Source organism: Pinus tabuliformis, chromosome 1_2 (genome assembly GCF_031772625.1).
Source record: "Pinus tabuliformis cultivar Carrire ecotype Pingquan chromosome 1_2, CPIR1, whole genome shotgun sequence".
NCBI lineage: Eukaryota > Viridiplantae > Streptophyta > Pinopsida > Pinales > Pinaceae > Pinus > Pinus tabuliformis.
Window position 1 is genome coordinate 298,821,994 of NC_142298.1, and position 11,158 is coordinate 298,833,151.

The 11,158-nt window shown below is 38.5% G+C and overlaps 1 pseudogene; it reads left to right on the plus strand.

Moving 5' to 3' along the window:
* Positions 1 to 2,066: 2,066 nt before the first annotated feature.
* LOC149205521 (UDP-glycosyltransferase 72B1 pseudogene) lies at positions 2,067 to 2,975 on the plus strand (annotated as a pseudogene).
* The last annotated feature ends 8,183 nt before the right edge of the window (positions 2,976 to 11,158 follow it).

Below are 11,158 nucleotides of genomic sequence, written 5' to 3' on the forward strand. Positions count from 1 at the left end.
TTTGATGGATTGAATTGCCTAAGTTTAGATGTTATATCAATATGTCATTACTCCAGGAGATGGAACATAACTTTGTTTATTATATTTTAGTTTTTGTAAATAAAAATAAAGAGTAGAAGAAAGGGAACATTGTATACAACGAACTTTTAATTAAGATATGTGCATTTTCATGTTTCTATGTTCATATATTACTCTAAGTTTTAGAAGATAATAGTCATGATGTGGATATGAAAATTCTAGAGGGACCCCATGGTTTGGACATGTGCACTATTATATTTATGTGAGTTACTGTGTATACATTTCACTATTTCCACCGTATAGATTTATTCTTGGGAAATACTTTAAATTCTTCTCAACTTTCTATTATTTATCAATTGTTTATGTTTTCTTTGAGGTCTCATATGTTTGATTAGTTGTATCTTTGCTTTAACTGAAGCTTGAATCTGCCTTTTAGTCACAATTCAGAGTGGTCATCAAAGTACTATTACCAATGCTATCTAATCACTGAGTTGTGATAAACTGCTATAAATTTCCTTTATACTAGTGGAACCATAGTGGATACTACTTAGAGTATTGAAGCTTGATTGCATGTCTTCCATATTTCTTAGCTAAATAGTAATTATTGGATGAATGTTTGTTAATCTTATTTTAATCATTAACTACATAGTGAACAAGGTATTGTTACATAAGCCATTTACCCATATAGGCAATGAAATATTGCAACTTGATTTCCTACAAGTGAAGCTATTATAGACTTAGATTAAAGGATTAGGCCTTATTTCATTTGAATTTTTATGTTGTTAAGTTATAATTCATGTTTGTAGAAAATTGATAATACTTCTGTGATGCCAATCTAACAGCTTAGTCAAAAGCTCTAAAGATTAATGTCATGACAGTATTACCCAATAAATAAAAAACACAACATATATTTTTAAAAATCATCCCCCCACCCACGTTATATATATTAATCACTTACGAATCTGTTGCAAGCACAACTAAACTGTTTAATATAGTGGTGGCATCGTCCATATGTCTGCACTGACGTTGCAAGAAAAATTAAACTGTTTAATATAGCCTCGGGTCCTGCCATTTTCCATACGTCTCTCCTAAATTGCCCATATGTCTGCAGTGACGTGGCAAGCAAAACTAAACTGTTTAAAATAGTGGTGGCATCGTCCATATGTCTGCACTGACATTGCAAGCAAAATTAAACTGTTTAATATAGCCCTGGGTCCTGCCATTTTCCATACGTCTCTCCTAAATTGCCAACATGCTATTGCAAAGTCAACAAATGAATGAAAAATCCACCCTAAATTGTTTGTAGTCTTTTACCAAGTCCTCGGAACAACAAAAACGTGGTGGGTCATATATTTGTTTAAACTTTAGTTTTGGCTGCCTCCCCAAATTATTCATTACGATGCAAGCGCGCTCATACATTTGTTTTATAACTATAAATTCTCTGCTTCATCGTTACAAAACCCACCCTTCAAATATTGGCATTTGCTTGTTGGAATATAGAGACATTCATGGAGTCGCAAGAGCAGAGCCAAAAGCCTCATGTCGCAATATTCCCTGGGTTTGGGTCGGGCCATCACATCCCACTGCTCGAGCTTGCAAAGCGGTTGACTGTGTACCATGGCTTTTCTGTCACCTTCTTCACCGCCAAATGGATGGACGGCTCTCCTCACCACACCCTGCCGTCTTCGTCAGGGGACATGATCCACTTCATAGAGCTCTTGGATGTTCAGATCGAAGGGGATCATGCCGAGATGAAAATTTTTGTATGCATGCCCTTATTATTGGAGAAAGCTAAAATATTAGTGCAAGATGCTCTCACATCCTTTTCGTTTCCTGTCTGCGCTTTCATAATTGATTTTTTTGGTACACCCATGTTGGATGTCACCTCCAAACTGGAAATACCTTGCTACATATTCTCCACTTCTGGGGCTTCTCTCCTCTGCATCATGCTCTACCTTCCAACACTTGTCCACAACATTGAAATTTCCTTCAAAGATGTGGATTTCCCGATCGAAGTGCCGGGCCTTCCGCCGATTCCCGGAATAGATTTGCCAGACCCTCTTCTAGACAGATCTGATATTTCATTCAACTGGTTCATTCAACATTCCCTTCGGCTTCAGGAAGCTCGTGGAATTCTGATAAATACATGCCAAGAAATGGAACCAGAACAAATAAAAGCTCTCAAGGAAGGAAAGGTTCTGAGCGTTGTTGAAATGACCCCTTCCATTTATCCCGTTGGGCCGCTAATAGCTTCGCCTCTGTCGGAATCTGAAGAGAAGTTTGAGAAGGAGGGCTGCCTCAAATGGCTGGACCGCCAGCCCGCCTCGTCAGTTCTGTTCGTTTCTTTCGGGAGCCGCGGCACCCTGTCGGAGAATCAGATTCGGGAACTAGCTTTGGGGCTAGAAGCAAGCGGGCAGCGGTTCCTTTGGGTGTTGCGTAAGGAGCCTCCTCCTCCAACTGAATCCACGATGACTGCCGAAGCAGACATGAGGGAGGTTCTACCTGAGGGTTTCGAGACTCGAACCCAGGACCGTGGATTTGTGGTGGATTCATGGGCGCCTCAGATTGCTGTCCTCTCTCATCCATCCACAGGCGGTTTCCTTTCTCATTGCGGTTGGAATTCAACGATCGAAAGCATCTTACATGGAGTGCCGATGATCGCTTGGCCTCTCTTTGCTGAACAGAGAATGAATGCCTTCCTTCTCGTGAAGGAGATGAAGGTGGGCATTGAAGCGCAGAAGGGAGCAGATGGATTGGTGAAGAGAGAGGAAGTGGAAAGAGCGGCGAGGGAATTAATGGAAGGAGAGGGGGGAATGGAAATGAAGAAGGGGATGGCAGAATTGATGGGGAAGGCCCGGTTTGCAATGGCGGAGGGAGGGAGTTCATACAACGCGCTGGCCAATGCGGCTTCTGTTTGGAAGGAAATGCATGCCACTAAAACACCACCTGCTACTTGAAACTTGAAAGGTCTCGCTTGATACGTCACATCTGGATGTTAAGACGGTTGATGGTTCGTATGGACCATCGCGCCTGGCATTGCTCAATTCAAATCAACGGCTAATGATTACCCAATCGTCTAACAACAAAATCGAATGGCACATATTTTGACACGACAACAGTTTGGGGAGTTCATTTCAGAGGGAAATGCCTTACGACATAATTAATTTAATTGTATTATTTTAATTTTTTTGTTTATGTTATATTTTAATTTAATTAATTAATTAATTATTTTTTTTCAATTTATAATTTAGTTATATTAGGTTTGTTTAATATTTTTTTGTTTTATTAATTAATTTAAATTCTAACGTGTTTATTTAATTTTTAATTATTTTAATAATTTAAATTTTTGTATTTTAATTATTAGTTAATTAAATTAAATTAAATTAAATTAATTTAATTTAATTTATTATTTAATTTTAATTATTTAATTAATTTCTCTTTAATTTTTAACTTATTATAATAATAATTATAACTTATAGTTATAATTATTAATTCAAAAGTAAGACGTTAATTTTTTTAGTGATTTTTTTCAAATTATAATAATATATTTGATGTAGGGCAAATATGAAAATTTAATGAAGTGATTTTTTATTACGAGAATATGAGAGAAGAAGTCATATAGCGAGGTAGGCACGAGGCGAAACTGACAGAGTGAACCAAGATCTAATTTGGGTCAAATTGGCGACAACATGAGTACCTCATCAAATGGAAGAACCTACTAGTGGAAGAAGCAACATGGAAAGATGAGTTCTTCATGAAAAAATACCAATAGATAATCAAGTGTTGAGGAGAACACTTCTTTGGAGGGGAGGGGTGGGGGCATGTTAAGCCCTGTATAAGCCCCATGTCAACCCTAAAATCCCTTATTAAGCCTTATATATTGATTGATCACATTTCTATTGTTACATTGTTATGTAGGATAGAACCTCTCATGGTCCTATTTTATTATAATTATACTCTTTGTTTCCTACTAAGGAGACCTAGTCTTAAAATAAATAATAGTGTCATGTACAATGTATTTATTGTAAAAGAATGTTTTCCCCTCGAAGAGCACTGTAATTATTGGTTACTTATCATTTTTAAGGGAAAAAATTCATTAAATATTACTTGTTGGGCTCACCTAAGGACTACAATGGATTGCCCTCAAATCTCATTTTGTAGCTAAATACAGCCCCGAGCTGAAGGGTTGTAGTACTTTGTGATGGGTTGATTGGAATAGTGGATGCACGACCCTTCACCCTAGAGAAATCGTACCACCATGTTCTATTGAAAGCTAGAAGATCTTGGTCCACTCTGGAGTCTCGAGGACTTCACCTTATTAGTCAATATCTTACCACATTCATTAAGAAAGGGGGTTTTAAATTGTGAAAAATAGAGTCAATATATTGTAAGTATTGGGGTGGGGAGATGTGGGGTATGGGGGAATTATGGGTATTGGGGTGCATAAAAAGGGGCATTTGGTAAAAATGGGGGATATCTGTTAAAAAATAAGGGTTATTTTTATTAGAAAAATGTATTGGGAGGGGGTTTAACAATTTTTTTTTCTAGGTTTCAATTAATATCTAGCGAGATTAGGTTTATTCTTTAATATCTCACGAACGTGGGTGCTATGACACATGTCCACTAAGTGGAGACCTCATGTTTGGATTCAAGTAGCTTCCAAGGTGGGTATAGCCTCTTATTTATCCAGGGTGATGCTTCCTAGAAGGTCTTATGTCCTCATACACAATTATATTCCAACCTTGCTTTCTTAGATGACACGTTGAGACTTGAATGACAAATTGGCATTTGTAGATATGGGTGTTCGCATCAAGTCCTATCCTTATGGAAGAAATGCATATATTAGGGTTAGCCTCATAGCATGAGTAAAGGATTGACAAGCAAGAAGGGATATATACATAGGATTTGAAAATCCTCCCCCGACATCCTTACTTGGTCCATGACCACTATGTATCCAAGTGTAATGGCTACTGAGTACTCTTTTAAACTTGCAATTTGTTAGCTATATTACTACTCTCTCTCTCCCTCTATAATATAGCTAGCCTATTATAGGGTTAAAAGAGTACTTAGTAGCCATTACACTTGCATATAGAGTGGTCATGGACCAAACAAGGATTTCGAGGGAGGAATTTCAAATCCTATGTATATCTCCCTTCTTGCTTGTTAATTATTGCTCATGCTAGGAGGATAACACCACACACACACACACACATGCACAGGCATTGGCCTCCACCCTCTACAAATCATACTAACATGTTTTATTGAAACATGGAAGATCTATAGTCCACTATGGAGTCAAGGAGGTTCTAGGGTGGGCATAGTCTCTTAGTTATCTAGGGCGATGCTTCTTGGAAGATCTTATGTCCTCATACACAATTATATTCGAACCTTGCTTTCTTAGATGACAGGAAGAGACTTGAGTGGCCTATTGGTATTTGTGGATATGGGTGTTGGCATCAAGGCCTATCCTCATGGAAGAAATGTACATATCATAATTAGCCTCATAGCATGAGTAAGCATTGCTGATCTGGAATTTATCCAGGACAAAGAATTAAAGGTATTACAGACTCATGTGCATGGATGTGCCTATGCCACTTTATGCAACGGATCAATAAGATTGTGAAATACATAGACACTGAAGTAGTTAGAGAAAACATAATAGGCAAACATGTAAACATGATAAGTTTAATAAGGAGTTCACCCAATACTCCTGGGCTATGTCTCCTAGTCCAGCCTTCAGTGGTGGCCTCTCTATTATGTTTTCAAAGTAGAATTTTTACAACAGTGAGCTCAATTTGAGTCTCACTCAACAGATATAAATTAGTAGGACTGGACTTGGATTCCCCAAGTCTCTAGAGTACATAGACTCTCCGTACTGAAACTCGACCTCTATTGGTCACAGTAGTATGAGCCCAATCTGAGACTCATACATGACAGGCATGTACAGAGGAGTTCACTTGAACCTCTCAAGCCTTCTCTAGAGTACACAGACTCTCTGACTCTCTTTGGCTCTGTCTGGCTCGATGTTGCCTTCAGGTCAGCTCGGCTTCTTCTCTCTGTTCTCTACTCTTGGCTTTCTGCCTTGACTAACTCTCCTTTTCTTTTCTTTGTTTCTGTCAGTTTGTGGCTTTAAAGCCAATCTGCTTTCTGACTGTTCGTTTCTGCTTCCCGACGCTCTGGTTCTCTTGCCTCTGTCCATTTGAATTCCTCTGTTCGGCATCATCATCATTGTGTAACGCCTTACAGGGAGGTGGCCACCTGTTTCATAACGAACTGAGTGTCAGTTCTCTTGGAAATGTTTGAACAATCGTTATTTCCGTTTAACTCCCAGATTTCCCGTGAACATGATTCCTCTGCCAACTCATCATTCATGCTGAACTTCAAACTTTATACAACTCAGCCTGTTTACCCCGTTGAATCTGGTCATCCGTTGGATTGCATGTTTGCCGTCGATCTGGAGCCTCCAGATCCTACGGTCTCCGTCCATATCGGGCGGGTAAGTTGCATGACGTTTACCCGTCCGATGTGAGTGGTTTTCTCTCTCTTCTGCCGGACATGTGGCACCCAGTGTGTGGCATTGGGCGGGACTTGGTTGAAACCGCTTACCACTCGAAGCCCTTCCGATATCCTGCCGGTTTTTGTGTGGGACCCGCCTCTGACGGAATCAGCGAATTCCGTACTGTTTTTGACTTTTCGGGTCCGGGTCGCTCGGGGATTTTTCTTCTTTGATTGTCGCTAATCACATATCAGAAAGCTCCCCCGTTTCTCAAAAAGGCTTCCCATTTTGTTGTTTCGTGGCAACGCGCGTTACCATGGGCCAACAGTCGGCACGCTTGACCGAGGGTCCTCGTTGCTCGGTGCTGCTCACAAATTACAACTGTTCGAGGATATTTCTGATAAGCTTGACCTTTGTAAGTCTTTGAAACTTTGGCATGAATTTTACAGAGTTATGAAAACTTAGAGAGTTCTTTAGGATCTAATTCGGATCATGACCTTCCCATTGAAAAATCTTTTGGACCACCAAAAGTTGGTTTTTAAGCATCAATCAAATGAGGGTACAGATTCCTCACTTGCCTAATTTCTATCCATTTCGCACTGCTTGGTTTTGAACCTTTGAGTCCAATCCTCAGGTACTCAACATCCCCCCTGCGCGTAGTTCTCACCTTCCTGTCCAGAACTGTATCTTCCTGCAACTCATTGAGATATTTAGGTAACAGATCATCAATAGAAGGCAATTGACTCTGCTCTTCGAGATCTTCAATCAATGAAGGTTCAAATAGTCTCAAGCTATCTGCATTAACAACTGAGTAAATGTGCATGTAAGCTGGTAAATCAAGGCGAAAAACATTCTCACCAATTTTCTCAAGTATCTTGAAAGGTCCATACCTTATTGGCTTCAGCTTCTTACCTTCACCTTGCATTCTGTCTTTGCTGATATACAGCTAGACTTGATCACCAACTTGGAAACTATGCTCAGTCCGATGCTTATCATGCCTTGCCTTGTACTTGGCTTGGCTCTTTTCCAGCTGTTCCTGTACTGCCTGGTGAATCTCTTGGATTTGTTCGATGAACTTGGTTGCCTTGTCCACATCACTGTGCCCATCAACCACTATGTCTTTACCAAAGACAAAATCCAAGGAAGACCTTCCTGTGAAACCAAAACAGGTCTCAAAAGGAGATCTCTGTGTAGAAGAATGTTTAGCTCGGTTGTAAGCATGCTGCACATAACATAAGTGTTCATACCAAAGCTTGGGATGCTTGCTACAATAGCCTCTGAGCAACTGGATCACTGTCCTGTTGACCACTTTTGTTTAGCCATCTGTTTGTGGATGAAAAGCTGTGCTTTTCTTCAGTCTGGCGTCCATAAATTCCCACAAACTTGACCAAAATTTCCCAACAAATCGGGTATCTTGATCAGATATAATGGAAGTGGGTAATCCAAAATGAACCCATACATAATGAAAGAACAACTTTGCAGTTTATTCAGCTGTAATATGTTTGTTACAAGGTATTAAAATACACATTTTGCTGAACCTATCCAAAACAACATATAAATAGTCGTGGCCTTTTCTAGATTTAGGCAGTCCTCCAACGAAGTCCATAGAAACACTTTCCCAAGGATGAGAAGGAATTGGTAGTGGAGTGTACAAGCCTAGTTTTCTATTGCTGCGTTTGCTTTTAGCACACATGATACACCCTCTTACATATCTAGAAACTGTCTCATTCATTTTTGGCCAATAACAAAATCTTTGCAGCTGTGCAACTGTTTTACTTATACTAAAGTGACCTGATATTAGAGAAGTGTGTGCTTCTCAAATTATATTTACTCTTTCTGTTTGAGGAATGCATAACTTTCCCAAATGATACAAGAGTTGGTCCTTAACATGATAATCCAATTCTTCTACTTGTTTTCCATGACTTAAAGTTGCATATACATCTTTAAAATCTATATCTTGAGCATACTGTTCAATGTAGCTTTCATGCAATATTGAATTATGCTTAAGTATAGTGGATGCATTTATGATTGGTCTGGACAACATATCTGCAACTTTGTTGTGTATGCCTTTTTATATATGATGACAAGATGAAACTGTTGTAGAAAACCCATCCACCTATAGTGTCTTGATTGCTGCAACTTAGTTTGTGAGTGAAAGTATTGAAGTGGTTTATGATCAGCGTGTATAACTATCTCTTTTCCCATTAAATAAAGTTTCCACTTTTTCACACTTTGTACAAATGCATACAATTCTTTATCATATGTGGGATATTTAACTACTACAAAATTAAATGTCTTAGAATGATAACATATGGGTTTACCGTGCCATATCAACACTACTCCCATGGCATAGTCACTGGCATCCGTTTCAATCTCAAATGGTCTTTGAAGATTGGGCAGTGCTAGTACTAGTGATGTACTAATCTTTTCTTTTAAGGTGTCGAAGGATTTCTACTGTTTGCCTCCCCACTGAAACACCTTTTTCAATCCTATTAAAGCATGTAAGGGAGCTGCAATCAAGGAAAAGTTAGAAATAAACTTTCTCCAATACTGTGCCGCTCCTAAGAAGCTTCTAATTTCTGTAGCAGATTTGGGTTTAGGCTAGTTTACAATCACTGCAACCTTAGAGGGATCTATCTTCAATTCACCACCCCCTACAATATGACCCAAATAATTCAAAGATGTTTTGCCAAATTCACATTTTGAGAGCTTAACATAAAGATTCTCTTTTTTCAAAACATCTAGAGTCTTCTTGACATGCTTTAAATGTTCTTCCCATGTTTTACTAAATATAAGAATGGCATCCAAATATACAATGAAAAAATCATCAATAAAAGGTCTGAGTACATCATTCATTATTCTCATGAAAGTAGCAGGAGAATTAGTTAAGCCAAAAGGCATAACCAACCACTCATACAATCCCTGCTTTGTTTTGCAAGCGGTCTTCCATGCATCTTGCTCTGTAACTCTGACCTGATGATGGCCACTATGCAAGTCCAACTTGGAAAAATAAACAACTTCTTTCAACTGATCTAATAGATCATCTATGCGAGGAAGGGGATAATGATTTTTGATCGTTATCTTATTCAGCTCGGAAATCAATGCACATTCTCCATGAGCCATCTTTCTTTCTCACCAAGACAATTGGAGACCCACAAGGCGATGTGCTAGGTCTTATGAACCATTTATCGAGCAGCTCCTGTACCTGCTTCTTGATTTCTGCATTCTCTAAAGTGGACAACCTGTACATTCCGATGTTAGGCAACATAGCATCTTGCTGCAAATTAATATCATGTACTATTTCCTTTTTGGGTGGTAGACCTTTAGGTTCTTGAAATAGTATATCATATTCTAAAACAAATTTTTCTAAATCAGCTTGCTGTTTAGCATTACAGCCCTCAAATACATTGGTTTTGTCAGGTTTCTTTTCCTTTACAACCATCAGTAAAAATTGTTTGCATGAATTTACAATTTTTTTCATCTGCCCTGAGTTTATGAGAGTATAGTTATTCTTGAGTTTATGAGCTCTTACAATATATTCGATTCCATCTTTAACGAGTTGATACTTGTTTTCAGCTCTATAGAAAATAACTTTCCTATCATACAAGTAAGGACTTCCTAAAACAATTCCACATATATCCAAGGGAACAATATCTAACTCAACCTCATCTACAAATGCTGACCAACCTAATGGATATGGCTATTTGTGAGGTGTGGTTAGTAATCCCAACTTTTTTACAATTGCTTCAGAAATTAAGTTTACTTGTGAGCCACTATCAAACAAAGTATCAATCTTTTGATGCTTGGAAACAACTCGAATATGAAAAAGCTCATGTCTTTTCCTCTCATTATCTTCATTGTCAGTAGATTGTGCAGAATTGCTAGTAGATGCTTCAGAATTTTTACCTTTTATACCTATGGCTGCAATTGTTGTTTCATCTCCTGAGTCTGACCCCAAATCCTTTTGAATAGCTGCAACAATCTTCTTCTTTTTTCCATCGTACTTCTTAGGTTTCAGCTCCGGATGTAGAATCCAACAGTGTTCATCATCATGCCCATCCTTCTTACAGTGAGTGCATGAAGATTTGGTCTTTTGTACAATATTTTTCTTCCTCTCTTTCCATTTCTATTTTCTTTTCTCCTTATTCTTGCTTGCAGTGGGTTTTGATGATCCCCTTCTAGGTTCACATTCTTGCCTCTAGCCTCTAGATGTGTAGTTTGAGCAAATACCTCATCTATGTTAGTGGGATTAAACATGAGAATTGTGTGCCTTAAGTAGCTATGTAGACCACCTATATACTTCAGTAGAGTTTCAGGTGAGTCTAAAGAAATTCCTAGAATCAAAGTTATTTTCCTAAATTCTTGAGTGTAACTTTGTACACTTTGCCCTTTTAATTGTCGAAGAGTTTGCCAACTCATCATGGCTTGCTGCATATAAGCTAGTGGATAGAACTATTTTTTAATTGCAAAAACAAATTCACTCCAGACAGAAAGAATTTTACCATGCTTCTTCATGTCAGCTTGTGTCCTGCCTTCCCACCATACCAAGGCAGTGCCTCCAAGGCGTAGGATGGCCAGCTGAATCTTACTACTATCTGAATCAATGCTCTACACCGTGCAATAAACATCAATCTGTCTAATATA